The following is a 16,411-nucleotide window of genomic DNA, read 5'->3' on the forward strand; positions in this document are numbered from 1 at the left end:
AGTTTTTTAAGTATGCAATTGATTCCTTTTGTTTTCTAATTTACTCAGTTGAGTCTTTTTGTTAGATTTAGCTCACATCCGTTAGGTGATGGGTCTTTACGGTTAATTATCAATTATGAATAGTAACCATTTAAAATCGTTACTATAGTTTTTATTATTTTAAAATAAAATAAATGTATTTTTTTAGTGGAGCATGGAGACACAAATATTTTCAGGTCCTGGATCATATTGTAGATGAGCTTTATGTGGTTGTAGCTCCCAAGTTCAATAAGTTTGCTACTATTTGGATGAGCTTTTCAAAAATTACTCATACAATAAGTGCTTCTTGGAAAAGTGGTAATGTCAAAAACTACTTTTAAAATAAGTCATTTTGTGTTTGGATGTACATTTACATGCTAAAGAGCTTATTTAAATGGCTAGGGATGTTTGTCATTTTGTTGTAATTCTATGTATAGGTGCTTTTGTCTAATAAAATTACTAAAATGGACAAACATAAAAGGTTGCTTAATTTAAATATTAATAGAAAATACTAATAAATATTATTTGAGAGTTTTGGTGCAGTGGTAATTTTGGTGCAGATTACATTATTACTGTGATGACAAAATATTAAAGGTAAAGTGATGAACAAGAAAACAGCGTCATCAAAATTTTGGAGAATGAAAGGAAGGGGACAAAATATACACTAGGAATCCATGTTTGTGAAACAAAAACACACCTAGAAATTGCTTTAGAAAACAGATTTCAATAAAGCAAAGTATTTGATCATCACAGTAACATTAGCATATAGTAGATACGACCAAATTAAGAATACAAGCACCATCTCAGAGGAAGGTTATTATTAGATTTTATCTATTTTCATTCCATAAATTTTTTTTTTTCGCTTGCTACCTTTAGTTCCATTAGGCATATATGAATTCCCAAGAGAACCTAATCTAAAACATACTGTCATAAGTATTTATACTTTCAATCATTGTTTTAGTTTAACCTTGACAGATTGTAAAAAGAAATGCCATTAGACAGTGATCATAATTAGATTAAAATTAAAGACAATGCACTTTAGTAACTAAGGATTTGTAACAACTAATCAGCGGGCACTTGAAGAGGAAAATGAAGGTTTGGTAATAAAACTCAATCTCCAAAAACTGGTAACTCCATGTAAGATCTTATAAATTACATATACGAAAAAAAAAAACAGTATAATTGTCAGAATTCTAAGATAAAATGATTTGAGGAAAAATACATGTCACACCAACGTATTATGACCATCGGTGTCGGATCCAAGACTTGGAGTCCGCATATGCAAATTATTTTATAAAATAATAATATCTATTATTATACATATGAAAATAAATTATAAAATAAAATTAAAATATAATTATAGTCCGATCCATCTAAAAAAATTAATTCAATTTTAGTATTTCTAAAATTTTGTTCATTTTTCCTCCTAATTTTGAAATGTAGTTCAAAAGTATCATCTAAATGATTTTTTATCTCTCTAAACTCTAAAGTGTTATTTAGATTACACAGGCCAACAAAAGTAATACATTTCAAAATTAGAGGAATAAAAAACGGATAAAAAGTTATACAAATACTAAAATAGAACTTTAAAAATTTTATAAAGACAAAAAATATATTGCAACTATAAAATAGACTGAAATGTCTAAGCCATTAAATGTAAAAGTAACAAAACATAAGAAAAGTATTAATCTAAATTTTGGGATCAAAGTTTAGTAAACTTAATGTTTTGAAAAGATAATTACACATAATTATTCTATCAAACTTCTTTATAATATGACAAGTTATTAAGTTGTCCATGTTATTGATCCAACGTCAATTAATATTGCTACTTGACATAAAAAAGTGATAATATAGAGAGAAAAAAAACTCAAGGACCGTGACTCATTAAAATTTAAATATTGGACTCAATGGAGAAAAAAAATAGAACTAAAAAAATAAGAAATCCATTTTTTAAAGGTGATATTTAATATAAAAAAATTCAAGAATTTTGACTCATTGATTTTTTTTTTAGTTGCCTAGTAAGGTAAGAAGTTTGTCAATGTAATATCTATAACATGACATTTTTTATTGATGTGACACTTTTTTAGGCTTATTAACATTAACAATTGTTAGTTACATCAACAATTATTAATAAATTTTAACCACAAGAAAAATGAATTTCAGGAAAGATTTAAAAAAATTAAAGCACCTAAAACAAAAAAGAAAAAATAATAAATTAAAAAGACAGCTCTAAAGTATATTATTGTTTTTTCTAACATATATCTATTGCATACAAGAATATATATATATATATATATATATATATATATATATATATATATATATATATATATATATATATATATATATATCCTAATATCCTATTATAAAAGGACGCCATGCACAGACACGTGTTGGCTCCTCCAATTTTTGCTATTTTTTATTCCTTCTCCTTTGCAAACAAAATTCTTTTGCTGAGGTTCAAACACTTCTCTGCTTTTTTCCAGGTCTCTTCCTTCAAAATTCAAATTCAAATGTCAAGTTTCACCTTTTCTCAGTTTTCTATCCCTCATTTTCATTCTCATTCATCTCTCTCCCTCTCTTTTACACTTCCTTCTCCCTCTCTCCGTCGTTCCCACTCTGCCGTTGCGCTGCCACCTCTGTGCCACCGCCACCACCGTGCCGCTGCCATGGTTGCCTTCTCCACCAAATCCTTCTCCCTCTATCTTTCTCTTTCTCTTCCTCCATCTTTCTCCAATAGTAACAAGAGGCCTTCTTCTTCGAAGCAAAACCCAAATTTTGAAGCTTGGATTCCATGGTGCAGACTGTTGTCTTAGTTTGTACAGTTAATTTATTTTTTTGTTTTGTGTTTTTGTTTGAGTGAAATTGGAGTTCACTCCAAAGTCCAAATTTTTGTTTACTTGGAATTTGATTTTGTTGTTGCCGCAGAATGTTTGGTCCAACAAGCATGAGCAACTTTGTGAAAGGGAGCACACAATTCATGAGCTTGAAAGGAAAATGGAAGAGAAAGACAAAGAGTTGCATTCAATTAAATTACACAATGAAGCAATCTGTTGAGTTTCTACTTTTTTTTTTTTAATTTTTCTGCATGTTAATTGGGTGGGGTATTTGTTATTAAATTATATCCTAATATCTTCAATAATTATATTAGGCATGGGCTACACAAGACCTTCTCCGAGAGCATAACAAAGAACTTGCAACATTAAGGTTTTTCTTTTGCCCAAATGTATAGGTGTTTAGGTTTTGGATTTGTCCTTCTTTACATGGTTAACAAGGTAAAACATTTTTCATAATGGAAGGTGATCATTCTAAAAAACTTGCAACACTCTAGTTTTCTATTCATTTATACATGATCTGCAGGAACATATTCAAGACAAAAATAGGCAACTTACTGAGTTGCAAGAACAAGTAGGTAGTCTGTTTATAAATATAATAATTTGTTCATTTACAATTTTCAAACTAGGAAATGATATTATATATATATATATATATATATATATATATATATATATCTAGAAACTAAGGAATGCTTAAAAGGGATAAATCAAGAGTAAAGGAAGGTGTTGTCATCTCAATCTAAATGCCGAAAGTCAATGTAACTTCTTTATATTATAAACCAAGTTTGTAATAGGAGACTTTTGTACTGGAGATTCTTTAATCCTTAAATATTATTACAATAAAATTTATATTAATTTTTTGTGGTAGGCTTGTGGTCTAACTTATCTTACATATAATTAGTGATTACATGATAATTTTTCCATGTATTTTCATGGCTTTCCACTTATATGAATATGCAACCTATGTTGAACCATAATGAGTGAACATGAGGATTTTTCCAACTAGGATTACATGGTTGACCTTCTAAATCATTATTTTTGGCTTAATTTATTGGACCTATCTCATCTATACCTTGTATCAGTTTTACAGTTCTTTAAAAAAGAAATTGAACATAAAATGGCTGAATTTCATGTGGGTTTGTCTCATTTTTTTATATATATTTTTTTATTCTCCCGTTCTTTCAATTCACCTGACTTGAGTCCATTTTTGAAAATCTTTGCAGACCCTAAGAGAGGCCATCCATCAAGAGTATTGCCAGGTGGTTGAGAGACGTGTTTTTACAGGTTTGAGTTGTTTACTCATTAGTAGTTGTGTTCTATTTTATACCATTAATTTTCATTCAAATGGAGTTAATTTGTTTTTATTCTCTGTTTTTCATGATTTTCAATTACAAAAGTTGATGAGGAGATATTCTTTCTTTTCTTAACTATTATTCATCAGTTGATGATGCAGAGTTGATGGAAATGTCTTTTAAAAGTTTTTCTTCTAATCATATAACTATGTACAAACAATTGATTGATTAATTGAAACTGGAGATAGTGAACAAATTTTCAAGAAGGCTATTAAGGAACAAGGACAAGGCCTCTTCCTCTTGCTTTCTCCTTCAATTCCTCCTCAAATGCATATTCAACTTTTTATATTATCCAATATTAACATGAATATCATTCACTCATTTAAACCCATCATTCCTACATTGTCAATAATTCAATCCTTTAAAATAAACCCACCATCTTAATTTTTCATTTATATAATATTTGTTGCTAGCCACCACTATTTTTTATGTAACATGTTTCACAATAGGAAATGACCAAGAGTGAGATTTATGACTTTAAAGCTAATCTTTGATTTGAACTTTTGTTTTCAGTCACATATATAAGGGCTGATCAAGAACCACTTTAAATATTATAGAACACTGTTAGTCTTGAAGGCAACTTTTATCAAAGTTGTTAGCTCTGAAGGATAAACAATCATATTCAAGAAAACATTTGTTCATTCCTAGGGTAAAACATTTTTCAAAATGGAGCGTGATCATTCAGAAGATGAAAGAGCTCGACATATAAAACAAATACATGATATGCAATAACATATTCAAGACAGAGATAGGCAACTTATTGAGTTGCAGGAACAAGTAGGCAGCCTCTTTATTTATATAATAATTTGTTCATTTACAATTTTCAAAATAGAAAATGTCCAAAATAGGAAATGATTATATATTATAGGCAAACTTATTGAGTTGTAGGAACAAGTAGGCAACCTCTTTATTTATATAATAATTTTTTCATTTACAATTTTCAAAATAGGAAATTACCAAAATAGGAAATGATTATGTATTATATATATATATATATATATATATATATATATATATATATATATATATATATATATATATATATATATATATATATATATATATATCTGGAAACTAAGGAATGCTTAAAAAGGATAAATCAAGAGTAAAGGAAGGTGTTGTCATCTCAATCTAAATGTTGAAAGTCAATGTAGCTTCTTTATATTATGAACCTAGTTTTGAATAGGAGACTTTTGTATTGGAGCTTCTTTAATCCTTAAATATTATTTTAATATAATTTATATTAATTTTTTGTGGTGGGCCCTTGGTCTAACTTATCTTACATATAATTAGTGATTACATGATAATTTTTCCACATATTTCAAGGCTTTCCACTTATATGAATATGCAACTTATTATGAATCATAATGAGTAAACCTGAGGATTTTTCCAACTAGGATTACATTGTTGGTCTTCTGAATCATTATTTTTGGCTTAATGTTTATTTGACCTATCTCCTCTACCTGGTATTAATTTTGCAATTCTTTAAAAAAAAACTGAAAGATAAAATGGTTAAATTTCATATGGGTTTGTCTCATTTTTTTTGATATTTTTTTTATTCTCTTGTTCTTTCAATTCACTTGACTTCAGTCCATTTTTGAAAATCTTTGCAAACCCTCAGAGAGGCCATCCATCAAGAGTATCGCAAGGTGGTTGAGAGACGTGTTTTATAGGTTTGAGTTGTTTACTCGTTAGTGATTGTATTCTATTTTATGCCATTAACTTTCATTCAAATGGAGTTAATTTGTTTTTATTCTATGTTTTTCACGATTTTCAGTTATGGGCACAAGAGCTGATAAGGAGATTTTCTTTCTTTTCTTAACTATTATTCATCAATTAATGATGTAGAGCTGATGGAAATGTCTTTTAAAAGTTTGTCTTCTAATCATATAACTATGTACAAACAATTGACAGATTCATTGAAACTGGAGATAGTTAACAAATTTTCCAGAAGGTTATCCCGGGAACAAGGACAAGGCCAGGTTCATATGTTCCTCTTGCTTTCTTCTTCAATTCCTCCTCAAATGCACATTCAACTTTTTGTATTATCCCATATCAACATGAATATCATTCACTCATCTAAACCCACCATTCATACGTTGTCAATAATTCCATCCTTTGAAATAAACCCACCATCTTAATTTTTCATTTATATAATATTTCCTTTGCTAACCACCACTATTTTTTCATGTAACATGTTTCACAATAGGAAATGATCAAGAACATGCTTTATGACTTAAAAGCTAATCTTTGATTTGAACTTTTGTTTTCAGTCACATATATAAGGCTGATCAAGAACCACTTTAAATATTGTAGAACAATGTTATTCCTAAAGATAGCTTTTATCAAAGTTGTTAGCTCAGAAGGATAAACAATCATACTTTCAATTAATATTTTTAATTATAAGATTATGATACCATTCTCATTCTCATGCTTTAGACCAAAATAATAATAATAATCCATTGTTAGTACAGGAAGCTAATTCTTACCCAAGAAGAAGGAGTTGAAGCCTATGACATTGTTGCTATTAAACTTAGAGGAGTTAATGTTGTTACTAACTTTGATATAACAAGATATGACGTGGAAAAAATTATGGAGAGCAATAACATTCTTAGAAGTGAACAAGCTATTTGTTTTTGTTTCCTTTTCAGCTAGAGAAAGGTGTGGATGGATTAATTGACAGCTTTGCAAGGTTGGATTCATGAATTTCAAGTGTTGGTCAAACAACAACAAAAATAGGTGATCATCTCCATGTAGAGAGTTCTTCCATTAGTCAACTATGTTTGATGGATGGATTTTGATCTCACATTTTTTTGTATTATTATGTTTTATAGGCTGGTCGATTACTCCTTTGTCTTTGAAAGATAATCTCTTTTCTAATTTCTAATTCTATTATATTTTTCAGGGTGTAGATGCTTGACGAGAAACTTCCAGTCAAACAAATGAGTTGATAAAAGTAATACCAGTTCGTTAATTTTTTTTTAATTTTACCATCATTTGTGTTAGGAAATTTACCTATCATTGATTAATTTATGTAGTACTTAATGGAATTCAATAGCAGCCCAGGCGACCTGATGGATCTTTCACCTCTTTTTTCTAGTGATAGTCGTGTTGCTGATGCTGTTTTGATTGCCCAGAAATTACGTAACAATTAAGATTCCTTTTGAATGTTATACAACTCTTTAACCAAATTATGTCAATGTTATGCTAATTATGTTAATTTTCACGGTCATTTGCTGAAGAAGATATAGGAAGACATGGAATACTTGTCCCATCAGCTACGGGAAATGCAACTGCTAACAACTAACAGAGGATTAAAAGTAGCAGTTGCTAATTTACAGGACTACTGCAATGATCAGTATTTTACAAAAAACTTGAACCATAACTTATTATTAATATTTATACATTTCTATCAAACAAAATAATTAAGAGAATCAAAGTTATACACATTTTCTATTAAAAAGTGTTGCAATGTAGTTAATTTTTTCTTCAAGAATATTATGACTAACAAAGTACATTATTCAATCTAAGATTTTTTTTATCTGTGAGGTTATTTACTTTCTATTGAGTAGATAAAATGGTCAGCATGCTTTAAAAGCTAATTAGCTATGTCTAGGAGGAATATGAAAACTCACTTTGATTTATCGATGATGTTGAATATTTATGTGATTATTTAACAATTTCTTCCTAATAGGCGAATAGGCCATAATTAGGCTATTGGTCATGTTAAACTTCTTTATGATCTTCTGACATTTATTGTATCTTTTTAAACGATATTTACTATATTTATTGCAATGACAATGTAGAATTCCGAATAAAAATTTACTTTAATGAACAATGAGAAGCTCACTTTTAATATTCCAGATGCATTTCTTTGTGCCTTCTTGTGTTCTACTTTTATCTATGGTGTGCATTCCTTATCTTGAAATGCTTGTGTCTAGATTTAAGGACATATGCTTTTATCATATCTTATCTTTCTTCAATATGGTGTGAGCCAAATGTAAACAATACTCACAAATTAAATCACATGGAGTTTTTGTTTACTACATTTTTCTTCTAATTGTATCTTCTTGGTTGGTTGTTTAGTGTTAGCTTCAAAGCCATCTATCTGTATTTTCAATGACTTTTGAATACTTTGTTGTTTACTTTAGGCCCCATGGATTTCTTTGTTTCCTTTTAATATTTTATTTCTTTAATCTATGACCAACTTTTTCCATATGAGTCGTGGTGTTTGGCAGTGGTGGTTGTGATAAGCTTCTTTTGTTGTTTTTTTTTTCAAACTCCTTTTTCTCTCTCTATTTTCACTCTATCATTTCTCATATTTGATTACTTTTTCGGTTTGGGATTCTCAAATTGGCACAATGGTTGTATGACTAAAGAAATTGATGGTAAAAGAGAAACATTGAAGCTTGGAGTAAGAACTACATGTTTCTACAAGTACATGTGAGATGCAAGTCTGATTTGTATACCTTTAATATGATGGTGCTCACTAATATGGTTTTCAAGTCTTACTTAAGTTATTAATTTTGGGTGACAAGTTTTTAATTTGATACACTATTTTTTGGGTGAATCTTTGATATAGTATTTGAGTTTTATTATATTATAAAGTTTAAAATTCTCTCATTTTCGTTTTTCTTCATTGATGGTTGTGTGGCAATTGAGATTAAGGAGATCATGAAAGGAAGTTCATTGTGGCTATAGTTGCAAATTGACATATCTCAAAGTGTGGTTCACAGTGATTAATGGATGAATTTCTATTGGAAATTTTTTTCAACCTTAAAGCTCAAGTTTAGATGTGTTTGCTTATCGTAATTTTTGGTCTCTTCTATTTATACGTTATATTTTTTCTCATCATAACATATATAGTTATATTTTTGTATAAGAAATCAAACCTTTACCCATGTTACTTGGATTTATGGTTATATGCTTCTTAATTTAATTATTAAACTCTTAATAAATATCTTAAGCCAGTTGAGCCCTTTTTCAATCTAATTAGTTTTTTCATTAAAAGATTGTTACTGGTATGTGATATGATATATGATGTTGTTGTATGGGATTGGTATAATGTTTGTTTCAACCTTGCAATTTTTAAGGTGATAAAAATCTTAATTTTTCATTTTTCCTTTCTTAGTTTAGTTCTAAGATTTTTATTGTGAATAATGCAGGGGGAGTAAACTATACCGATAGACATTCTTTTGTTTTTACTCTTAACCTACAGATGGTTGTCATCATCAAAAAAAGGGGGGAAATGCGAACCATGCAGGTTTTGATGATGTCAAAAAGAATTTGCTTGATAATGATTGTCATCATCAAAAAGGGGGAGAATGTGAATAATGCAAGTTTTGATAATGCTGAAAAGAATTCACTTGATAATGATTGTTATCATCAAAAAGGGGGAGAATGTGAATGCATGAATACATGATTTTGATGATGCCAAAGAATAATCAAACAAGGTTGCTTTCAAGATTACTTCAACAAACATTCAAAGGTTAAGTATTGCTTCAAGATTAATACAAGGTTGCTTCAACAAACAAGCATTGCTTCAAGATTAATTCAAGATCAAGTTTTTGTCTCAAAACAAAGTGTTTCCAAGAGATCAAGGCTCTGGTAATCGTTTACTAGAAGACAGTTTTTGAAAATCAGCTTTTAGAAGGGTTTTGAAATTTGAATTTAAAAGTTGTAATCGATTACCAATGATGTGTAATAATTACCAGCAACAGAACTCCTAAAATTTAATTTGAAAAGTCATGATCCTTTAAAATATAACTGTGTAATCGATTACCAGAAACCTGTAATCGATTACCAGTGAAGAATTTCAGAAAAACATTTTGAAAAGACACATCTCTTCAAATCATTTTGAAAAGGCATGATGGGCCTATATATATGTGTGTCTGACTTCGAAAAGAAAGAGAGAGATATTCTAAGAGAACTTAATTGACAAATGTTCTCTCAACAACTCTTGGACAAACACTTGCAAATCTATTGAGAATTCATCCAGAAATATCAAATTGTATTATCATCTCTAAAAGAGAGAAATTCCTTTAGGAACTTCAATTTGTATCATCCACTCTTAAGGAGAGAAATCTTTTTGTTCATCTTAGAAAGTCAGTTGTAATCAAGAGACTGATTGTCTCTTGGATTGTAAGAATTGTAATCAAGAGACGGGTTGTCTCTTGGAGAATCTTTGAACACAAGGGTGAGGGATCCCAAGGTGTGTTCAAAGCCTGTAAAGGATTTACAGAGATAGTGGAAAATCTCAAGTGGGTTGCTTGAGGACTGGACGTAGGCATGAGAAGTGGTCGAACCAATATAAATCGAGTTTGCATTTCTCTCTTCCCTTATCTCATTTATGTTATTGCAATCAATTTTGTCTTGCATGTTTAAAGAACATTATTAAATTGATTGCCGCTTCTTCTTCTACATTCTGAGCCTATCATTTAGAAGGGGGTTAAAAGTTTGTTAATGGGAAATTTTGAAACTTAATTCACCCCCCTCTTAAGTTATTGAGGCCACTTGTCTAACATTTATTTCTTTTTTTTTCTCAGATTTGTCATTTTTTTTTATCAAGTTGAACCCCGCTTTCTTCCTTTTGATTTGTTTCCTTTAAAGTTTATTTGTTGAAATTTCTTCTTTTTCTTCATTTTCCCAAAAAAAAATCTCAACTTGGTTGGGCTTGAACTCGGGGTTACAGTCTCGGGTATCACAATGAGTTAAGTAATCTCCTCTTTCGATTTTTTTTACCAAACACTTTTAATTTTTCAGAAAGTAAGATCCTTTTTACTATTACATAAGAAGTGGTTTTTTCGTCTATATTTCAATTCAAATATAGTGGTTTACAATCTTTAGGATATGTATTTTTTCTTGATTTTTGAAATGAAATTTCTTTGTATGTAATTCACTTAAACTCAACATGGAAGCAATTATTAAAGAATATCATCATGGAAGTAGTTGTTTGTAACAACAATTGGAAAAGGATTGATCATATTAGGTTATTTATTTTTTTATTTTTCTATTTAGTAGGATTTCTTTGTAATTGATAAATTATCCCTTTTAATTTATTTGTCTAATAATGCTGAAATCCTTCATTCATGGTGACACTTTGTTTAGAGATTAAGAGTCTAGATTTACAAAATTTTTGTGCTTGAAGTTAAACTATTTTAATAAAGTGTTAATTCTTCATTTGTTTTGACTAATTTGCTTAAACATTGCATAAGAAGTACTTATTAACCAATCTACTTCTTTGTATAGGTTTAGGTTGGAAATCAAAGTCTTACACCGGAATGACTCTTTCAAGTTTGTCCTGTGGAATAAAGAGTTTACTATGCTTATTAACCAAACTGCTTTTGACATCAAGAATCAGTTGATTCAGAAGGTATGGATATGTCAAAAATGAGTTTCATTACCAAATATCACTATTGTAATTTACATATTAAACTCTTCATTATACTCATATCTCAAACATGTTCATGTAGGATGGTGAATTTGATCAAATGTCATTTCCTGAGGCAATTGACAAAGTGCTCAAAAGACAATTTGTGCTCAAAATTAAAGTTGTTCCAAATAGTTTTCGCTTTTTTGTTATGGAATTATGTGAAGATAAAGAACTTATTGCATTATGTCGCAATGTGCCCTTCGCGAGCGAGCGAGGGCGAGGCTCACAGGTGCGCTTTCCAAACGAGGAAAGATGTGTGGAGTCGCCACCAACGTTTATTTGTGGAAAACGTCGGGAAAACCGAAGGAAACCGGTCAAAATGAAAATTCTAAGTTCGGGAGTTGTATTTACGCTTGAGGAAGGTATTAGCACCTCTCACGTTTGTCTCAAAGGACAACAGCCTATTTTTAGAATTGTGGAAATTGTGTTACCTTAACTTTTATTTCTTTTTATTTTTTGAGGTCGACAAAAGCGGGGCTCTTGCTTCTACGTACCCTCTATCAAAGAGGAAATCAGACCTACGTAGTTCTTTCTTATGTGTGAATCAAGTGATTCTTTTTACTTGAAAGGTGATCATTTTAAGGCGTTGGACCTTAAAAATGATCCATTTTACTTGGTAAGAAACTAAAATGATAAACTTTCAAAACCCTATTTTTGTGGACGAGCTTGACTAGGCGAGTTGATTTTAGCCTTAGTTTCACTTTAGTTATTAGTCAATTCAATTAAGAATGAGAAATCCCAAAGAGAAAACGTCCGATTGATTTTTTGCTTTATTTTACCAAAAGGGTATTTTTTTATTATTATATTATTATTTTACCTTTTTTTTATTTCCAACGTGGTTACGGCACGACCGAACGATCGGAATTCATTTTAACCGAAATTAACGGATGATACAATTCAAACGATCGGTGGAAGTTTTTTTTATTTTTAGATTAGGCGAGAAATGACTTAAATAAATGGCTTAAGCACGTCAAAAGGGGGTATAAAAAGTAAATGAAAACGAGAATAAAAATACATGAAACAAAATATGGACCACCACGGGTACGTAGAATGAATTGAAAAGCTCGGTTTAGGTACTTACCCGTTGAAGACTGAAGAAAACGAAGAACGAACGATGAATCTTGAAGAACGGTCGAGAATCTTCACGTAATTACTCACGGAAACGTTACGGAAACGTTACGGAAGCGCCTCGGCTTGGTTTTTCTTCACAGAACTAATTTTCCTCAGCAATTTCGAGAGAGAGAGGAGTGCCTAAGAAGCTGAACCCCTTCTCCCTTCACACCTCCCCCTATTTATAGCAAAATAGGGGAGGAGCTTGCCACCCAGCTCGCCCAAGCGAGCAAGGTTGCTTCCTCCAGAAGCAACAGCCTTCTGGAGGAAGGATCTGGAAGGCCCAAGTGGTCCAGATTGCTATTCGTACCCCCCTTTTTACTAAATGCACCCCCTTTCTATTTTTTGGTAATTCTTTTTCCGTAACGTTACGAAACTTTACGAATTTCGTAACGATACTTATTTTCCTTCCGCAAGGTTACGAATCCTTACGGATTATGTATTTACTCTTTTTTAGCTTTCAAAGAAGTTACGGAAACTTACGGATTGCGCAAAAACACCTCTTTTCGATTTCCACCACATTACGGAATTTCACGGATTGCGCAAGCCTGCTTCCTTTTCATTTCTGACACGTCTCGGGACTTCATTCATTGTGCAACAAAGGACGCCAAGTGTCTCGAAGCGGCCAATCAAAGGTTGTATATCATCAAATAATAATCCCCGGACGAAATTAGGGTATGACAGTTGCCCCTCTTTACTTACCTCTCATCGGAGATAAGATGAAAGCAAAGATAGGACACTGATTTCGTCCGTCCTGCCCTTTCCGTGATGACGACTCTCGTCTCTACTCCTTCGTTTTTCTTCTGCACAAAAACAAAATACAAACAACAACCAGAACAACGAATATAATACACATATACACATACTTGGCGAAGGAACCGATCTGGAAAACAACAAAATAACGTGCTTCCCAGTCACCAGAGGCTTCGCGCTTGATAATGGAGAACACATGAACAGCACTAGGCAATGTCATTCATGGTGCTCCGAACAAAGAGAGAATGGAGGATTGCCTTGAGGGTCCGCACTTAGGCAATCATGAAACACAGCTCCAAACTCGAAAGTGGAGGACACATGAACAGCGCTAGGCAATAACATTCATGGGGCTCCGAAAAAGGGTGAGAATGGAGGATTGCCTTGAGGGTCCGCACTTAGGCAATCATGAAACACAGCTCTAATCTCGAAAGTGCAGGACACATGAACAGCCCTAGGCAATAACGTTCATGGGGCTCCGAAAAAGGGTGAGAATGGAGGATTGCCTTGAGGGTCCTCACTTAGGCAATCATGAAACACAACTCCAAACTCGAAAGTCGAGGACACATGAACAGCCCTAGGCAATAACGTTCATGGGGCTCCAGAAAAGGGTGAGAATGGAGGATTTCCTTGAGGGTCCTCACTTAGGCAATCATAAAACACAGCTCCAAACTCAAAAGTGGAGGACACATGAATAGCCCTAGGCAATAACGTTCATGGGGCTCCGGAAAAGGGTGAGAATGGAGGATTGCCTTGAGGGTCCTCACTTAGGCAATCATGAAACACAGCTCCAAACTCGAAAATGGAGGACACATGAACAGCGCTAGGCAATAACATTCATGGGGCTCTGAAAAAAAGTGAGAATGGAGGATTGCCTTGAGGGTCCTCACTTAGGCAATCATGAAACACAGCTCCAAACTTGAAAATGGAGGACACATGAACAGTGCTAGGCAATAACATTCATGGGGCTCCGAAAAAAAGTGAGAATGGAGGATTGCCTTGAGGGTCCTCACTTAGGCAATCATGAAACACAGCTCCAAACTCGAAAGTGGAGGACATATGAACAGCGCTAGGCAATAACATTCATGGGGCTCCGAAAAAGGGTGAGAATGGAGGATTTGCCTTGAGGGTCCGCACTTAGGCAATAATGAAACACAGCTCCAAACTCGAAAGTGGAGGACACATGAACAACGCTAGGTAATAACATTCATGGGGCTCCGAAAAAGGGTGAGAATGGAGGATTGCCTTGAGGGTCCGCACTTAGGCAATCATGAAACATAGCTCCAAACTCGAACCGAAAAAAGGGGTTGGCGGGACCGAACGGTCCACCGGGTTTTTCCACCTAAAAGGATAACATGCTTTTTGCAAAGAAAAATAAATCATTCGCGAGAGCACCACATCTTAGAGAAACAATATACTTGTGCCACGGGTAATTTTCCTTGTAACCGAGAATGAAGGGCAGGATGTCAACTTCTAGCTTTCAAATGAACATGCAGGGGAAACATCGGGCTAAGCTGAAAATAAATCACTCATAGTGTATAAAACTCACAAGGCAAGTGTTTTATCCTATTCCCAAACCATAATTGCACCATGACTTTATTTTGCAAACGGCTTCCTATCGAATCAAAGATCAAACGTATGATCACGGACCAATAGGAATTTCTCGAGGGTAGTGTTTTTGGAGAGGAAGCTGGGTGTTTCGGTCTTTTCCTCTTTGTTCTTGTGGGGTGGGATATTGCCAGTCGAAAAATGATTTCGAGTGGCAATCTGGCTTGAAGAACTTTTGTCATCTTTCCTTCATTGATCGAGAATTGCTTCTTTTCCCTTTTCACTTCCCTTCGACCTTCGACCAGGAATCTTTTCCTCTTCTTTTTTGTTCTTTTCTTTATTTTCATCTTTCTTTTTTCTTTCTTTCCATTTCTTCCTTTTCTTTCTTTTCACTTTTCCTTCCCCCATCCCTTTCTTTGGGAAATCGGGTTTAGCATTCTATTTGCTCTCCCTTGAGGAGATTCCGCTATCCTTTGCTTCGGGGGAAAGGATGAGGATTCCTTTCAAAAAGGTCTAAGGTTGTGTCTCAATGGGGTCTTTTATCGTGGAAACCCCAATCTTGATATCTGGGGCGAGGCAAATTTGGGTGTCAAGGTGTCGATTTCGGGCCGAACTTCCATATTGTTCCATAAGGCACGCGTGACAATGATGATTTGAAAACAACGTGCAAAATTAGTCATGGCTACAGCCAGGTGGGCACTCAAGCATTCTGTTTATGGCATTGTGATACTACGGTTGGGAATTTACACAGACAGACCCAACGTTTTCAAGTTATGTTCTTTCATCAGTTCAATGAATTCATCCATCCTTATCTCGGTTCATTCCAGAAAATAAACTCTTAGCATCAGTCCCTTGTTTCCAGAAGATACGTTTGCTCTTTACGAATGATTTATACTTCTTAACTATAACATGTCGATCTTTGCGGTCTTTCTTTCTTTTTCTTTTTGTTTCATTTTTATATATTCACAAAATTATACACCTATGGTCCTCTATGAAGAAATTTTCCTTTGTACATCTACACTCTTATACATGACAAACCTTTTTTGTACACACATTGGAATTCTCTCTCTTTACGTCACATGATCAAACCCTATTTACATTCCAAGATCTTTTTCGTTTTTCTCCAACACACACCTATGGCTCATACAAAAGTTTCTTTATATACATTCGTTGCTCACACACACAAGAATTTTTCTCCACGCATCACTTACACACACAAAACCTTCTATACACATTTTCTTTTTACATACATGTATAAATAAAACCTTTTCTTTTCTCTATAAACATGACTTTTATTCACAATGCTTCTTTCTTTTTATTAGGATTTTTGGTTCATTTTATTTTTAGAACGACGTTCCTAAATG

General features: G+C 32.6%; 1 long non-coding RNA gene across 5 annotated transcripts; it reads left to right on the top strand.

Annotated features, from left to right (window-relative positions):
• The first annotated feature begins 2,451 nt into the window (after window positions 1–2,451).
• On the top strand, window positions 2,452–7,562 carry LOC114402874. Of its 5 annotated transcripts, none has more exons than XR_003664542.1 (7): window positions 2,454–2,815; window positions 2,947–3,070; window positions 3,170–3,225; window positions 4,079–4,139; window positions 5,829–5,880; window positions 5,985–6,946; window positions 7,113–7,562. It is a non-coding gene; the product is annotated as an uncharacterized LOC114402874 (long non-coding RNA). The 5 variants fall into 5 exon arrangements; XR_003664543.1 differs by having other exon boundaries at window positions 2,460–2,815; window positions 5,829–6,189; window positions 6,859–6,946; window positions 7,113–7,439; XR_003664540.1 differs by lacking the exon at window positions 5,829–5,880 and having other exon boundaries at window positions 2,465–2,815; window positions 6,122–6,189; window positions 6,859–6,946; window positions 7,113–7,439.
• Window positions 7,563–16,411: the final 8,849 nt, after the last annotated feature.

This window comes from Glycine soja, chromosome 20 (assembly GCF_004193775.1).
Source record: "Glycine soja cultivar W05 chromosome 20, ASM419377v2, whole genome shotgun sequence".
Taxonomy (NCBI): domain Eukaryota; kingdom Viridiplantae; phylum Streptophyta; class Magnoliopsida; order Fabales; family Fabaceae; genus Glycine; species Glycine soja.